We start from the raw sequence: 17530 nt of genomic DNA on the forward strand, positions 1-17530 counted from the left end.
GCGCGAGGAGCTGGGGCGGTGCAGCCCAGGCGTTCGGGCCCGGAGGCGGTGTCTTTGCCTCCCCCCACGAGGTTCTAGACCTTGATCCACGCAGCCGCCCGGACCACGCGAGCCTGAAACAATGAGGCGCCCGGCGCGGGGCTGACGGCCACCCCGCACTAGCTTGGAGGCCGAGCTGCCCCCCGCGCCCTGCAGCGGCCGCGCGAGTGGAGCGGCACCGGCCCGGGGGAGGTGATCTCGCTCGCAGGCCGCCCCCGGAAAGGAGCGTGGGGGGTCCCTGGGAGACGCCGCCGGTGGGGCGCTGGGAAGCGGCGACCGCGGGACGACCCTCCGCCAGGATTCTCCCCCACGCACACCCTCACCCCTGAGCTCCGCGGCGCGCGTCCGGCGCCCCCAGCCTGGCTCTCCCCCCGTCCACCTCCTCCCGCCGCTTCCGAGGGCGCCCGCGTGAGTGTGGGAGCGCGTGGCGCGCGCACCCGAGCGGCTGCTGGGGCTATAAAATGTGACTCGCTCGTCTCCGGCTGGAGCGCCGCGCGTGCCGGCGAGCGCTGGGCACCGCGGCGTGGAGGCGCGGCGCGCAGGGACAAGGTTAGTAAAGGAAGGCACGGGGTTGGGGGGGGGATCGGACGGGGCGGGGGACGCTGCGGAGCGCGAGCTGGACTCTGCGAGGTGCAGCCGGACCTGTGGGTGGCGGTGGTGGAGGCTGGCTTTGGGGAGATGGGCTGGAGAGCTGGGTGCGGAGGGGACGGGGCGATGCAGGGGAACTCTGTGGCTCCCGGTGTCGTTGGGTTTTACTTTGGCTCTGGAAGGGAAAAGGTTCCGTTCTTCAGCCCACTCTCCGCAGAGCTGCACTCTGAAGCTTCCCATGTCCTGTGTTGATTGCTTGTTCTTTGTAGCTGTCCTGTGCAGCGGTCCAGGGGTTCTTTAGAATCCTCAGTTTAGAAAAAGAACAGGAAAGGAGGGGAAAAAACACCAATGTTGACTCTCTGGCACTTGGCAGGCGCTTTGGGACTGTTTGGCTGAGTCCTTTGGAACAGGGAATGTGACATCCATCTCCTCTGGATTTGGCGGCGCGGGTGCAGGAGACTCAGCGAAGTTAAAACTCGGGGCTCACAGCAAATGATGCCTTCCAAAGAGAACTGAATGGCTGTGTTTGGAGAGGCTGTGCTTTCCAGGAATTTAAATGAGACTTTTTGTGATTGCCTTCCAGGTCTCTCTTCCTATACCATATTTGTTTTGTCAAGCAGAACTTCCACAGCTCTGTTTCAATCCCAGAAGCTTTTGAAGGTGGGGGGAAGGGGGAGAGTCATGTTTAGCTAGATTTCTGTAAACTTATTTTTGTTTGTTCTGCTGAAAATTAGTCAAGAAGTAAACCATAGTTGGTGGGAATGGTTGTCTCCTAGGCTCCTGGGCATGTTGATGAGTACTGTCCCCAGCCTGCCTTTTTCAGTGAGAGAATCAAGGGAAGGCTGGAAAACATTTTGCCTCAGAAATACTTTCTGCATATTTAAAAACGACTAGGGCCAGGTGCCGACGGCTCGCACCTGTAATTCTAGCTACTCAGGAGACCGAGATCTGAAGATGGAGATTTGAAGCCAGTCTGAGCAGGAAAATTCATGAGACTCTTTTCTCTCATTAATCAACCAAATGCCAGGCATGGAGCTGTGGCTCAAGTAGAAGAGCGCCAGTGCTGAGTGGAAGAGTTAAGGAATAGGACCTAAGCCTTGAGCTTAAGCCCCAGTATATCAGTCGTCCTGTCTCCCCTACCCCCCCCCAAAAAAACCCAAAACACTGGTTATTTGATAGGCAATTTATAGAACTCATGATTAACATTTTTACTAGTTTGAAATGTAATTTATGACTTAGGAAGAATTTCAATAAAATTAATATAAGATTCTTGCAAATTCAGAGTTAATTCTTCCTTTAAAAGAAAAAAAATATGACCCATGGCCTTGAATCTGCTTTTACCCACATTCCTCCCTCCCACAAATATTTTTCTGGACCAGACAGTTAAAACTTTTATAGCACATGGCCTTGCATTTTGTACTAAGGTATTAGAAAAACTGTGATTGGATGTTTTGGTCAAAATTGCTAGATGGGTTACCTTGAATTTTTTTCAGCGAGGTTAGATAATGCACTGAAACATACAGGGATTCTTGATCCAATTCTTAGGTGTAGTTCTTAGAAATTGTGCCATACTGCCTTTATTACATAGAGGATTGAATCAAGGCTTCTGCAGTTTTGAGCTAAATTTCTTGTGAGATTGTGATATGAATTTCTGTTCTTGGTAGAAGTTTCAGCTCCATAATTGCAAGTGCCTGTGGAGACTTGTGAGAAGAGTGCAAAACAATAATCCACCAGCCTTTGGTAAATTTAAGATGGGGTGTACATAATCTAGGAAATAAAGACAAGGATATCTTGAAAGAAATGTATTTAGATGGGGTCGGTGATCATTTAAAATATGATTAGTGGGCTTGATTATTATGCAGAATAAGGTCATCTCTATGATTGTTGTTGTTGTTGATGGTGGTGGTGCTGGTGGTGGTGTGTGTGCTGGTATTGGTGCTTGAACTCAGTGCCTGGGCACTGCTCCTTAGCTTTTCTCTCAAGGCTTGCACTCACTTGAGCCACAACATTGCTTTCAGCAGAATGAGTTTGTGTGTGTGTGTGTGTGTGTGTGTGTGTGTGTGTGTGTGTGTGTTCAGGTGGAGACAAGAGTCTCATGGACTTTTCTGCCCTTGAGAATAGCTAGGATTATAAGCATAAGCCACCAGCTCTGGACTGTGTTTGTTTTCTAAGCAGGACAATTAAAGGTAGAGAGAGGTTGCTTGCAGAATGAAATCAGAAATTGGGTCTATGAATTGTGATCAATCCAGCCAGAAAGAAGAGTTATGTAGGAAATGTAATGCTGAGATAATCCTCACAATGCTTGCCTCTGCAACCTTGTTTTCTGATATTCTCCTCTTTCTGAGAATATTTGAGTATGGGAGTGTCTCTATCTATCTATCTATCTATCTATCTATCTATCTATCTATCTGGAAGTTTATCTTCTCTATAACTTACCTGAGCTTTTAATCTCCACTGCTTGTCTTCCCTAAAATGACACTAATTCTGATGCCCCTGAAGCTCCTGCTTCTATAAATAAATCTCCAAAATCTTGGAGACACTTGTCCTCTGGGAAATTCATAATTAATTTGCAAATTTGCTGCCTTCTTCATGATACTCTGAAAAAAAAGTTCTTCTGCACGATACAATAGAAGCAATCTTGTTTTAAACAAATGGATTTCCTCTATACACACACTGTATTTTTTTCAATTGATTGCATTTTTCCCTATTCTGAAATAAGATCTTAAATTTTAATTGCTTAAATTGAATTAAATGTTTTATTTCATGTGTTTAAATATCTAAGGGAATCAGATAGTATCCTCATTGTAAGTTAAGTTTCGATTTTTTTAAGCCATGTAAGCTGAAAGCTTACCTTTTAAAAAGAAGAAAGGCATAGAATTCACAAATGATAGAAAGAAAAAAAAATTGGTTCCTGGTTTTGGAACCAAGCAATGGTAAGTGAATGTTTACATAGAGATTTCCAGTGGTCTTAATATAAACTGTGGATGTCAAAGCCAAGGACTGAATGAGCTGTGGACGATGTCCAGCCACTCTCAGCACATTATCACACTTGGAATTTCACACAGCTGCCATTTGTCCAAAAGACCTCCTTTCTAAAGGTTTGTTTGTAACTGGTGTTAAGTGCATAGTGCCAGTACAGAAGCATTGGAAAAAGACCCATTGATAGGCTTCTTACTAAATCTGAACTTTATTCTGCTGTTCAGTTCCCAGCCTGCTCTTGGATAAATAGAGAACAGATAGATTCACTTCGGAGTCCACCTAGTATGCATATGCAGTATGTTTAAAGGCTATAGGATATAAACCAGGTGGTCCTGAGGCTTTGCAGAAGGTATTGGTCTGGTTTAGAACCAGCACCACTCCAGCTCTGCCATTAGGTAAAAACTGAGTGGCACCACTTGTCACTTACCTGTAGATTGTACATTGTCCCACAGTTCCAAGAGCCTCAAGATTTAGGAGAGGCTTTATGAATGGGAATGACATTCAAGTCCTGCTACCTCCACTGGAGGAATTGTGCTGGCCCCTCCTGTCTTCTGCTGCCCTCTGGGGGCCACTTTAGGAAAGAACTCAATTCAAAGCCCACACAGACTCTTAGGAGATGGAGAGGCATGAGGGATGGCTTTGTAATTAAGCCCTGGACTTTCTTAGAAAGAACAAAGGGACAAGGACAGCTGTTGGCAGTGGCCCTGCAATGACCTGCCCTGGAGAAAGCCCAGTTGCCCACGCTGTAAGAGGAGGGCTGAGATTGAATCATTTTTCACGTTGACTTCTGGTTTTGGATTCCTTAAGACTGATAATTGTATGTTGCAATGAACTTAAAAGCAGCTCCCCTGCAGGCCCAGGAGAGGGTGGCTATTCAAAGAATAATAATGCACCACACCCTGCCATTTTCTTTGTGAATATTAGCAGAGAATATGGCTGCAGCCCTGGGAGATAGTATTAGACTCATTCTGCTGTGTGAAGACTGGATCTTTAAATAGGTGAAGTACCTTGGCAAAGTTGGGATTTGAACTTGGGTTTGGGCGAGCACAGCCTATGCTTTTAGACTGAAACCCACTCAACCGAGAATCAGGAATCACTCCTGCCAGAGACCGTGACTGTGAGAATTGATGCTGGCCTCTTTCCTTGTGGGCAGAGCAGGCTAGGCAGGAAGGAGATACAGGATAAAGCAAGAGAAAGGATCCCATTGGTCTGAGGGATTTATCAGAATCTGAAAACAGGAAAAATCATAAGCTGAAATGTAAATTATGGGCTAGAGGATCTGGAATATTTAAGCAGGCATTATTAGAATACAATTCTGACTATAGGGAATGGCTTTGTATCAGGTGAAAATTTCAAGGTAAAGATTTAGGCTGACTGGAAGAAAAGTAGTTATCCACTTTGAGCTACTGGGTTGGTAAATGGAAAGTAGTCTCTTGGGACATTTAACAATGTATTGGTAGAAGCATTAAAGAATAGTCTACAAAGAAAATTTTTGCCACTTCAATGATCAAATAGTCTCTGTTCTCAGAAGTTTATAATTCATATAAGAAATACTTTTTTACATTTCTTCTAGTATTTGAGCCTGAGAGAAATGCTTTATTAGCTTGCAAACAATTGCTTTTTCATGTTCAAATTACACAAATTTTTCAAGTAAATGTTCTTCCATGTGGGTAATTGTTGTGGTTTCTAAAATGACTTAGCTTTAAATTAAATTTGGGAAAGGGTAAATCTCTTAGATAATCCAGTGGCTTTATTATGAGGAATAAATTCTAAAAGTAGCTTTATTGAAAGCACACTGATAGCTTTTCTGGAATACTAGTAAATTACTAGTGGCTGAACACCTGTCTCTACCACTGACCATGAATAAGTAGAGAAAGAATGGTGTTCATGGGATTTATTCATTTGAGTTCATATGAAATGGAATCATAATGTATACTTAAATCAGTATCTTTTCTTATTCTTTTCTTTTTTATTTCGGTTGGTCATGGGGCTTGAACTCTGCACCTAGTTGCTGTCCCTTTACGAAGGACAGTTTCTTCCTTGATTCATAGTGGAAAGAAAAACCAAATTCCTCCATTTTATGTTCAACGTTAGTATGTACATTGAATAGTACATAGTAAATAATATGTCTAGTTTAATGCATTGCCCTTCTGGTATAGTTCCTCAGCATGGTTCAATCAATTGTAGGTTGGAGATATTTTGAAGTAAAAAAAAAAAAAGTTAAGCTGGGCAACAGTGGCTTACATCTGTAATCTGTTAGGAGTCTGAGATCTGAGGATCACTGTTCAAAACCAGCTCATTCAGGAAAGACTATGAGATTCTTATCTCCAAGTAATTATCAAAACTCCAGAAATAGTGTTGTGGCTCAAGTGAGGGAGCATAGTCTTGTGCAGAGAAGCTAAGAGACAGTGCTCAGGCCCAGTAGCAGCATCCGTACATGCACACACAAACACATAGATACTCAAACACAGACAGACAGACAGACAGACAGACAAACACAAGTTGTGTCTGTTCCAAATATGACTAGATTTTTCCCCTTGTCATCATTAATAATTTTGCATAGCATTTGCAATGTATTAGACAAAACACAGGCAACTTTAACATGCACGAGGTGTATGAATGGTTTTTGTATAATACTAGGCCATTTTAGGTGAGAGATTTGAGCAATTATGGATTTCAGTATCCACAGGATCCCTCATTGGATACCAAGGGAGATCTGTATTTAATACATTAGAATTGTGTTCAGGAGTTCTATAAAATAGGTTAATGTACTGATTATTTGGACAGGAGAATTTAGTCATAGAAAAATATCTCTACAGTGCATTTTTAATTATCTTTAAGTACTTCTACAAAGGAGTTGCCACTTAACAACTCAGTGTATGAGTGCATGCATCTTGATTAATGTCACTCCTTTCTGTACTTTCACCCATCTTCCCCTGTACTTAGTTTTGCCTTGTTCTTCTTAATTTTGTAGGATGTATTTTGAAGTCTGGAGAGTATGCTTTGAAATAAGGTGACTATTTGCTTAAGTCTTAAGTTAAATTCCTGCATTTACATCAGCTTTATTCTGTTTTGTTTTTCTTGGTACTACAGAAATGCATCACAGTGTGTTATAACCACACCCTTGTAATGCCCTACATACTATCTTTGAGTCTTACACAGGAAATACAACCAAAGTATTTCATTTAGACTTCTTCCAGTATTATCTCAGCATTATTATCCAAAGTATTAGACAACCAGGAAGTTTCTAGTCCATGTTACATCATCTTGCCTCTAGTGCAAGAGCTTTAAGAATCTTAGAACCCTCCCTTCCAGATGGTATACATAACCACTCACCATGTGCAGCTCTCTGAGTTCAATGGTAAAACTAACTCATTGTACCCAAAACTCCATGTGGCAACCTTCATATCTCCCCCCTTCTCTGTCTCCCCCCCCCCCCCCCTCTCTCTCTCTCTCTCTCTCTCTCTCTCTCTCTCTCTCTCTCTCTCTCTCTCTCTCTCTCTCTCTCTCGCCTCAGTCAGTCCTACCTCATACTTAGCAAGACAGATGTTGAGAGTGACAGACGAGTTTGTGACATTGAGATAAACCAAGTGACCCTAGAGTCGCCCTTTGAGTCACAGGCGATGGTGAACGTGTTCACATGGTGTCCGTCCAAGCAACAGGCCCCAAAGCTACCAGGATGGTAGCTGGTTAGTCCATGAAGCTGGAGCTCAGTTGGAAGGCCACCGGCACAATGGTAGATTGAAGCCTCACTTGGATGGATGAATTTACTTCCAAAGGTATAAATTCCCTATGACAACACATAATCTTTTCTTTCAAATAACAAGTCACATTTTGGCGGGGATGAGAGTAAGGTTAGAACAGGATTTTGCAAGAAGGAAATGCTTGTTTTTGTATACTTTTAATTGGTAACATTCTTTTTTTTTTTAATTTGTTCTGATCCTGGATCTTGAACTCAGTACCTGGCACTGTCCCTGAGCTTTTTTGCTTAAGGCAAGTGCCTTCCACTCCCCCAGAGCTATAGTTCCACTTCTGTTGTTTTGTCATTGTTGTTGGTTTAGTTTGGTTTGGTTTGTGCCAGTGAATTGGAGATAAGGGTCTCCTAGATGTCCCTGACTGGGTAGGCATTGAACCTTACTCCTTGAATCTCAGCCTCCGGTGTAGCTAGGATTACAGGGGTGAGCTTCTGTTGCCTGGCTAGTTTTATTTTTAGCACTACAAGTAGGAAACAAGAATTGATTGCAATTATTGTAACGCTCCTCTTGTTTATACTATGCAGTTACTGCTACATAAATCTCTTTTTCAGGCCCTTGGCAAGTTCAACCAAAAACTACAAAATAAAAATTTCTTCACTTGGTACCAAGAGTCTCTGGGGTCAGGGAAAATACTGACTGAGTCACTGACTGTGAGAGCAAAATGGAAAACAGCAATTCGAGAGGACAAAGAGACTCACAGCTACAAGTGCCTGTTGAACACCCTGTGTTTTGGTGGGTGATGCTAAACAAGACAGATCTGGATCTCAAGAGACCACATATGTTTCAGTGTGGGGTCTGGCAAGTTGCTAACAGCACATCCACCACTGAATGCAGCAGGGAATGAAATCCATGGATGTTCAAGTGCTTTTTATTTTTAAAAAATGAAGTCATAGCATTAAATCTATTTAAAATTATTTCTGCAGGACTTGCACGGTTTAGTGGTCATGTAAATGTTACATTAAAAATTGTAATGCTAGAGAATGAACCCTGAGTGTAACCCATGCTAAGCAAGAGCTCTACTACTGAGCTTCACCTTTGGTATTTTTGAGACTGGGTCTTGCTATATAGCCCAGGCTGCCATGGGACTCACATTCTTCTGCCTCCCCATTCCAGAGTACTGGTATTACAAGGATGAATCACCCTGTCTAGCTGCAAATAGCTGTGTTATTTAGGGAATGATAAGAAGAAGTCTTAACTTGTTCAATAGAGTTACAATTCTCCTAAACTGATTTTCATCTATAGCTGGCTGATTTTGTAAATATAAAATGTTAAGATACCACATATAGAGAACATATATATGTACACAATATACATATCTTTAATGTATAATAGATACATAAACATATACATGCAATAATATATAATACATAGTATATATTGTATTTTGTCTTGTACATTAGATATTATGTACTTCATTTATTATATACATTTATATGTGATATATATATCATCACATTTATATTTATGTGAAATTTTGTCAGTTTCATGGATGCTCACAAATCATACTCCATCAGCTGAGTTGCACAGTGTCCTTCAAATCACTTCTGAGGGTCTCAGAAGGGATAAGAGGAAACAGCCTTAGCCTTAAGTTTGCAACTTGAACCAATCATAGGAGGACTTTCTGAAACATCGAGAGGTGTTGTCCTACTCAGAAAAAAACAAAAAAAAGTTCTGTGAGCCATGGTTCCCTGATAGGACTTGAATAAGACAATGAATGTCAAGTGGAATCTGAGAGGAGAAAAGGACGCACAAAAATGTGTCAAACTCACAGCCCTTTCTACCTGCCACTTACTTTTGGTTTGTTTCCTTCAAGGAGGCCATTTGGAGTCTTTCTTTCTTCCCCACCCCTCTTTCTCTTCAGTCATACCTGCAACAGTAATGAACTAACTCATTGTGTTCATTATGTCTATATGGCAGGAAGGAAGCTAGGGCGCCCTCTCTGGCCAAGACCCGTGTTTACTCTGGCTTTTGAGCAATTGCAACTGTCCCTTAGCATGAAGATTTCTCTTAGTATCACAGTGGTGCGAGCCCCTCTGATACTCATTTCTCTTAGGTAAAATGGTCCTGTATCTACTTAGACCCTACACATGCCCTATATACTTTTAGTCATCTCTAAATGATTTATCATATCTAAAACAATGTAAATGTCATTTAAATACTTGCCAGACTGTAATTGTTTAGGAAATAATAATAATGAAAATTATCTGTAGGTGACTGTATCCATAACACGTGCAATTATATTTTGGGGGGGGAAATACTTTTTATCAGTGGTTGGCTGAATCTGAATCTGAAACCACAAATATGTATCCTTTACTCCTCTCAGATTCCATTTGACATTCATTGTCTGATTCTCAAGTCCTATCAGGGAACCATGTCACACAGAACTTTTTTCTTAATTTATGGAATTCATGTAAATTAAATTTTATTGTCGGGGAAATGTATAGAAGGGTTACAGTTACATTTGTCAGGTAGTGGGTGCATTACTTCTCGAACCTTGATACCCCTTCTTGTGTTTTTGTTCCCCTTTTCTTCCCCTGTTCCCCTCTCAATCATCTTGTTATTGTATATACATTTATTTGAACAATAATTTTTTTTAATTCTGTGCCTAATACAGAATATTGCTCTGTTGAAAAGTTACTAAATCTTTTGCCAATGTCAGTTGTGCTCAGAGGTGTAAATGTGTATTTGAGGGAGTTTTATAAGGAAGATCCAGCTATTTAGCAACATCACTAGCCTCCTGCCAGCCCCCTGCCTTCCCTCCAGTCACTGTCTTCAAATCACTGTCTTGGTTTCTATCAGAATAGTTTACTATATGCCCTTACTTTCATCAGCTTTTTTTTTGAACAAATAGCATAAACAATTCAGATTATTTTCTTTTCTAGAATTAAGGCAAAGTTAATTAGAAGTAGAGGCATTTGTTCTAAGACTAAAGTCAAAATTTTCTGTATTTTGTTCATGCTTGAAAGTTTTATACTGTGTACAAATCACTGTACACTTGTTAATAGTGTGAACTTAGTTTTGCCATTTGTTGAATATTATCTATAAATTTTCCTTTCTGGTGACTACAACACAGGATCAAAAGTAAGTTTTAAAAGTATATAAAAGGGGGACCAGGAGTTTGGCCTAGTGGTAGAGTGCTTGCCTAGCACACACAAAGACCCAGGTTCAATTCCTCGGTACCACATACATAGAAAAAAGCCAGAAGTGGTGCTGAGGCTCAAGTGGTAGAGCTCTAGCCTTGAGAAAGACCAAGGACAGTGCTCAGGCCCTGAGGTCAAGCCCAGGACTGGCAAAAAAAGTATATAAAAACTAGAACATTATGTTCTATATCTTAGAGACAAATAATATGGTGAAAGCGTACTGTAAAAATGAAATCTGCTTTGCTAACTGCATTTAATTTCACTTGACAACTTGTAGCTCCTGAATTGTGAATTTGGAATAATTTAATATTGCTCAGTGAATACTGATACATGGATAGTTCTAGAAGTTATTTTACATAATATAGTTAGATTCCCTTAGAATCTAAGAGAGGAAATAGTTCAGAAAACTTCAATAAGACATAGGAGATTTAAGTCACAGATTCTTTGGCATTTTGGCCTCAAAAAGAAATTTAATATTACAATGTGGAAATAATAAATGAAAATCTAAAAGCCTAGTACAGACCCGTACCAGGCCCATCAGTTAATTAACATGTGCTTAAAGTATGGCAACTAGCTCTGAGAAATGTTTGAAAAAAGAAAGCTGGGTGCATTGGCTTATTCCTGTAATCCTAGCCATTGGAGAGGCTGAGACGTAAGGGATCATGGTTTGCAACCAGCCTGGGTAAAAAGCTCTTCAGAATTTCATCTCAGTCCAATAAAAAGTTGTGTGCAGTGACACATGCCTATCTTCCCAAATATGCAGATAGTATAAAAATGAGGATCATAGTCCAATCAAGTCAAAGAAAAGCAAGACCCCATTCAAAGAATAAGGAAACATGAAGCACTGAGTTCAAACTCCAGTACTGCCAAGTAAATTAAAGATAAGCAAATGGAAGGGGGGATGGGAAGAAGGGAGAAAGAAATGAGAGGAAAGGAAAAAGAGAAGTGTGGGAGATATCTTAAATTTAATAGAAAGGAGCAGAATAAAAGGGATAGGCACAGTATTCAATAGATATCTACTGTGCTGGGATTGTATTGTACAAATTCAGGATTATCCTAGAGGCAAAGCAGCTGGCTTGCATCTAAAGTCAGATGCAAATGATGCCATATGATGTGGAGCAGCCCGTTGTCAGCCAGAGCTTATGCACACTAAGATTCCACTGTGTGGTTCCTATTCCCTGAACAAGGGGCGGGGTTGCTACCTGCGAGCCTCAAACACAAGCCTTTCTACAGAAGCCTTGGCTCCATGCCAATCAAATGACCTGGACATATGTGATTGTGCTCTGTGTGCCTGTGCAGAGTCTCTTTCTTTCCTAAGACTGACATTGACAATTTCTGGAAGGCTTCCGTGTCCAGTCTGCCATATCCTGCGAGGACAAAGCATTAAATCCTCCACAGTCTTAGGTAAAAAGAACATTTTATATTAGACAGTCATTTACATTGAACTTTGTCCAGGTCTGTCTGTGTATGTGTGTATGTATGTGTATATATATGTATGTGCGTGTGTGTGTGCGTGCGTGTGTGTGTGTGTCTATCTATCTCTCTATCTATCTCTCTCTCTCTATCTATCTAATCTGTCTGTACCAGTTCTGGAGCTTGAACACAGGGCCTCAATTTCTCATTTAGTTTTTTGACTCAAGACTACTGCTCTACAAGTTGAGCCATGCCTCCACTTCCAAGTTTTTGCTAGTTAATTGGTGTTAAGAATCTTAGGACTTTCCCACTGGGCTAGTTCAGAACCATATTCCTCAGATCTGAACTGACAGAGTAGCTAGGATTATAGACATAATCCACCAGCTCCTGGCATCTATTTTTTTCATAAATACTTTTGGGCTATATTGTGATAATCCAATACTGTTGACCATGTGTCAGGATCCAGTCAAGGGATTTCCATTCCCTTAAACATTTTTTATTTCTTTGTGTTGAGAAGGCTTCTTCCTCACACCTTTACTTTGGCAGTCACTTTTCCAAACACTGAACTTCATCATGTGGCCTTCTATCCCAGCCATCCCATCTGTAATTTCTAGAACATTCTGCCCTTTTGGACAAGGCTCCAGCGCTGGGTCTCTGCTTTCAGGCCTTTTCTCTGATCAGGTTGGTAAGAGTTTGACCATTTTCTGTTCTTTCACCACCATCACACTCCTCCCCGCACCAATTTCTAACTTCCAACAAGCTGTGTGTGTGTGTGTGTCTCTCTCTCTGTGTGTGTGTGTCTGTGTGTGTGTGTACACTTATGCATCATCAAGAGGTCTCTTTTCCTTCTCGGCATCCTCCACCACTTCATCCCTGTGTGGTGGCATTTACCACATAATAATGGACTTCACTCCTCTCTCCCTCCTGCCTGACTGTAAGGTCCCTGCAGGCAGCCCCAGTCCAGAGGCTGCTGCTCCAGCTACTTACTCAGTGCTTACTGGTACTGAACTCAGCAGGTGCTTCATAATGTGGGTTGTATGAATGGAGTTAAGAGCCCTATTAATCCACTCCCTAAATGTGATTGCTAAAAATAAAGAGAACTGTGGGCCAGATCCCCCCCCTCAGTTTCTTCAAGTCAAATGCCCACGAACGTAGCAGACCCCACCAATCCCTGTACAAATAGAACAAAGGGCCAGGGGAGGCGGCCCATTCTGTATGTACTGTTATCTTAGGCTCCAGATGCAGGTAAGCATTTTGGAGAAATGTCAGGAAATCAGCATGGAACCATTCAACCTTAGAATTATTTGCACTGCTTAGAAAGTCTTCAATTCACAGTTCTTTTTGTATAATTATTACAAATGGAGTTGAATCTCTTTGTTCCTTAGCAAAGCATTCAGGAGGGCTATGTGTAAGTGGTAAATAATTAGTACATAAATTGGGTCAGATCTGTCCAGGGAGAGGTTATAAAAGCACATTGCCTTGATTTCATAAGTGCTGTATGAAATCCTAACAATTAGAATGGCATGCAATATCAGCAGTAGGCTAACATGGCAGAATTGAGGTGAATGCATTCCACATGGTTAGTAATTGGGATGCATTTCTATTTCCCACCTGCCCAGATGCCCCCAGGAATTGCTACTAAACCTTGGGAAAGGCACCCTAGACTGGGGTCCAGCATCAGCTGTCCCTAACAAATTACATATATGGGGGGTCAGGAGTTTGGCCTAGTGGTAGAGTACCTGCCTAGCATGTACAAAGACCCAGGTTGGATTTCTCAGTACCAAATACATAGAAAAAGCCAGAAGTGGTGCTGTGGCACAAGTGGCAGAGCTCTAGCCTTGAGGAAAGCCCAAGGACAGTGCTGAGGCCTTGAGTTCAAACCCCAGGACTGGCAAAAAAAAAAGAATTATATATATATGGTACTTTGAGCCCCAGTTCTTTCCCAGCCAACTGCAGAGGAAGAGTTGGACACACTTTTAGCCTCAAGCCTGAAGAAGCTGTCTCCTATCCCTGGGTCATATCCAGGGTTGTCACCTCATTCTGCTAGTACGCTCTGCAGGAGTCAGACAAGGGTCAATGTTTTTTGGGGCCCATTAAAATTTAAGTGAAACTTTTGCCTGATTTCTAAGCCTCATTCTGATCTCACAAACCCCTGAATTCTGAAAGCTATGCATTTTTCCTTTAGTATATATTTTGTATTTATTTATTCATTTTGGTTTGCAGTGTTCCAAAGAGTCAAGTTAAAAACTGGATGCATGCTTGGTCTATGTCAGTTCATTAAAGGAACTCTTTCCCTCTGTCTGAACCTATACAGTAACTGCAATGGAAAATTATACCAGCAGTTGAAGTTAGGGACATGAAATGATTATTATTGTAAATCACACATAGCAGGAATTTATTGAAAGCACTGAAAAGTGGAGTTTCAAGCAAAGGAAAAATGCAGGGAGCATTTGAATGAAATGAAATCTACTTTGTCTTGGAAGTGAAAAGAGAAGAACAAAGTGGACTTCTACATGGCCATGGAAATGATTTTAATCACATCCATAATAATGTTAAGTGGATTTTAATGATGTGGTGTGTGGGGGTTATTAGTGATTATGGTGGAGTGTGACTGTCACAGTGTGACAGTGCTACTCTCTGGTGATCCCAGCATTCCTCAGGGCTGTGCTGCCCACCACAGCATGGCACTGACCCTGCTGGCTTGGCTTCCTGCATCAGGAAGGGATGCTTTTAATAAGAAGACTCAGCCTACAATGAGAAGCCCTGTTGGGTCGCAGAACACGTGCCTGGCTGTTATTCATAGTAACATGTTAAAATTGTTTCATGCTTTTGAATGCTCTTAGATCTCTGCACACCCCCCAAGTTCTTTTCATTTTCTTTAAAAGTCCTGTTATGCAAGTTTAGCCAGGCATACATTGCCAGTTGATGCCCTGCATTTTTAATTATGTCATTGTCCTTAACGAGGTTTATTGTAGCAGGAATCATTTTTTTTTTAAGTCTTAGGATTGTGTGCCAGAGTATTGGTCCCAGCCAGAAAGACCTCACCTGGGCTTTGTACTCCACTAGAAATCCAAAAGCACCAGCAATGGAAGTGATATCAGACGAATCTGAAGCTTGAGGCAAAAGGTTGGCTTGGTTTAAACACATCTTCAGTAATGGGTCGGTGTTGTGCTTGTTTAATTTTCAGATGTTCTGTTTTCAAGTGCTTTCCAGTTTTGGAAAAGGGTTCCTCTGCAATCGGTCCTAAAATCTGATTCAAAATTAATAGAGCTATGAAATTAATAGAAGGTCTCCAGCTTTCTTGGGTTTGTTTTTTCTGTGTTTTGGTAATACTAGGCCTTGCACAGGCTGGCCAATCACTACCCCATTCCCCACTCCACCAGAGATGCCCTCAGCCATCAGCTTTCTTTTATTTAGTGTCAACATTGTATAACTTCCTTTATTAATATTTTTATTAAAGTGTTTTTGTGAACAAATAAAAAAAGAAGAAAAAGTTTCCTCTGGGCATGGGCAGTAAGCACTATTTGGAGCTTCCTAGGAAACTGGTAACAATATTCTATAGCAAGAATCCTACATCTTCCAGTTTGTTTACATATCAAGAATATTAGATTTAACTGGAATATGGCCATGTAGGATGGGGCTAAAGGAAATGAACTCTAGCATATGGAAACGAGCTTTATCTTTGTGATTATTGTTCTTAATGTACTGTGTGAAGTTATTTCTTTTCTCTTTGTTACCTTATCTCATGTGGTTACTGTATATGACTTTGTTACCTGATATATTATATATACATTTATTTGTTTATTTGAAATAGGGAAGGAAAGGGGAAAAACATGATGATTGGGAGTGGGTGGAGGAAGGGAAAGGGGGACAAAAACATGAGACAGAGCAGGGTGTGGTGGCTCGTGCTTGTAATCCTAGCTACTCAGGATGCTGAGATCTCAGGATCACAGTTCAAAACCAGCCCAGGCACTAAAGTGTGTGAGACTCATCTCCAATTAACCACTTACCACTAGAAAACCAGAAGTGGTGCTGTGGCTCCAGGGGTAGGGTGGTAACCTTGAGCTGAAGAGCTCAGGGACAACACCCAAGCCCAGAGTTCAAGCCGCATGACCTCAAAAAAAAAAAAAAAAGAAAGAAAAGAAAAGAAAACATGAGAAGAGGTATCAATGTTCCAGAAGTAATGTACCCACTACCTGACAAAATGTCACTGTAACCCCTTTATACATTACCCCAATAATTAAATACACTATAAAAAGTGCTTTTAACACTAAATAATAATTTCAAAGTAAAAAATGTTATAGAAAAAAGAAAGCATAAAAAAGAGAAAGAAATTTCCTTCTAACGCACAGAAACAAATTGGCTTAATGTAACTGATCAGTCTCTAAACTCTGCATGGTTGTTAGATGGCTAGAGTTTTCTTATACTGGATTCTGAGTAAACTCAGCTCTGTTCAACTGCAGCACATTGTAGCTCACTTTCTTTAAAACATCACAGCACCTCCATTCTTCAGTGTTAACTACCATCCCTGAGGAAGGGGTTCAGAGGGATCAGAAAGTGGTTATCTTTGCTTTGGGACTTTTACACAGATACTTAGTTGGTTATGGCTGGTTCTAGAAATTTATGAGGTATGAAAAGTTTATTTTCAGTGTAACTGAGGTCAGAATGAGACAATTCCTCTGAAATCATGAGTCACTGAGCTCTACCTTTGTGTGCCAGTGCACAAAATGCAAACCGCAAAGGGCAGGCAGCCTACAGGAGAGAAAGGGAATCCCTGAGTCAGTTGTCTCTGATTCTGGAGCTGCCATCTACGGGAGATCTTTGTGAGTTACTCTTTTTTTCTTAACTACACTGTAAGCTTTGGATTCTTCAGATGTAAAAATTAAATGATCTAGTTGTTCTTTGACAACCTATATGAAAATGCCAGTTAGCACCCCTGTACCAAGCTGAGGACAGCCTTGCTTTTATTATGAGAACTCAACAGAATTGTCACCCAGCATGGAATTTGTTCTATGTCTAGTAAAACGTTAAGACACTTAGGTGGGTTCTGGTGGCTCATATCTACAGCCTTAGCTAATCAGGAAGCTGAGATCTGAGGACCATGGATTGAAACCAGCTTGTTTAGAAAAGTCTATCAGACTCTTATCTTCAATGAGAAATAAAGAAGAAGGCAGGCATGTGACTTAAGTGGTAGAATACCAGTCTTAGATGAAAAAGCGAGGGTCCAGAGCGCTCAAGCCCTAGTACTGGCACCCCTATGCCCCTCAAAATGCTATTGATTAAGTAGCCCTGGGAGAGCTAGGAAAGCCACAGAGATTTCCTCTTGCATTATCTTCTTTTTATTTATTTATCATCTTTTTTTTTGCCATTCTTGGGACTTGAACTAACGGCCTGGGCCCTATCATTAGACACGTTTTACACAAAGCTAGTGCTCTGTCACTTGAGCCACAGCACCACTTCCAGCTTTTTCTGAGTATATGGTACCAAGGAATTGAACCCAGGGCTTTGTGCGTGCTAGGCAAGCACTCCACCACTAGGCTATGCTCCTGGCCCTTGCATTATTTACTTTTTTTCCATATATTTTTATTGTAATTAATAGAAGGGTTGCATTATATT

The 17530-nt window shown here is 41.4% G+C and overlaps 1 protein-coding gene across 1 annotated transcript in view; it reads left to right on the top strand.

The window, feature by feature from the left end:
* Positions 1 to 508: 508 nt before the first annotated feature.
* The window catches only part of St6gal2 (ST6 beta-galactoside alpha-2,6-sialyltransferase 2), a 77747-nt gene continuing 60725 nt past the window's right edge, over positions 509 to 17530 (top strand). Inside the window, exon 1 of the mRNA XM_090336285.1 lies at positions 509 to 588. The gene's annotated coding sequence lies outside the window, so the exon portion shown is untranslated. The remainder of the gene's footprint in view (positions 589 to 17530) is intronic.

The sequence above is a fragment of the Megascapheus bottae genome, chromosome 7, assembly GCF_031878675.1.
Source record: "Megascapheus bottae isolate mThoBot1 chromosome 7, mThoBot2.hap1, whole genome shotgun sequence".
NCBI classification, from domain to species: domain Eukaryota; kingdom Metazoa; phylum Chordata; class Mammalia; order Rodentia; family Geomyidae; genus Megascapheus; species Megascapheus bottae.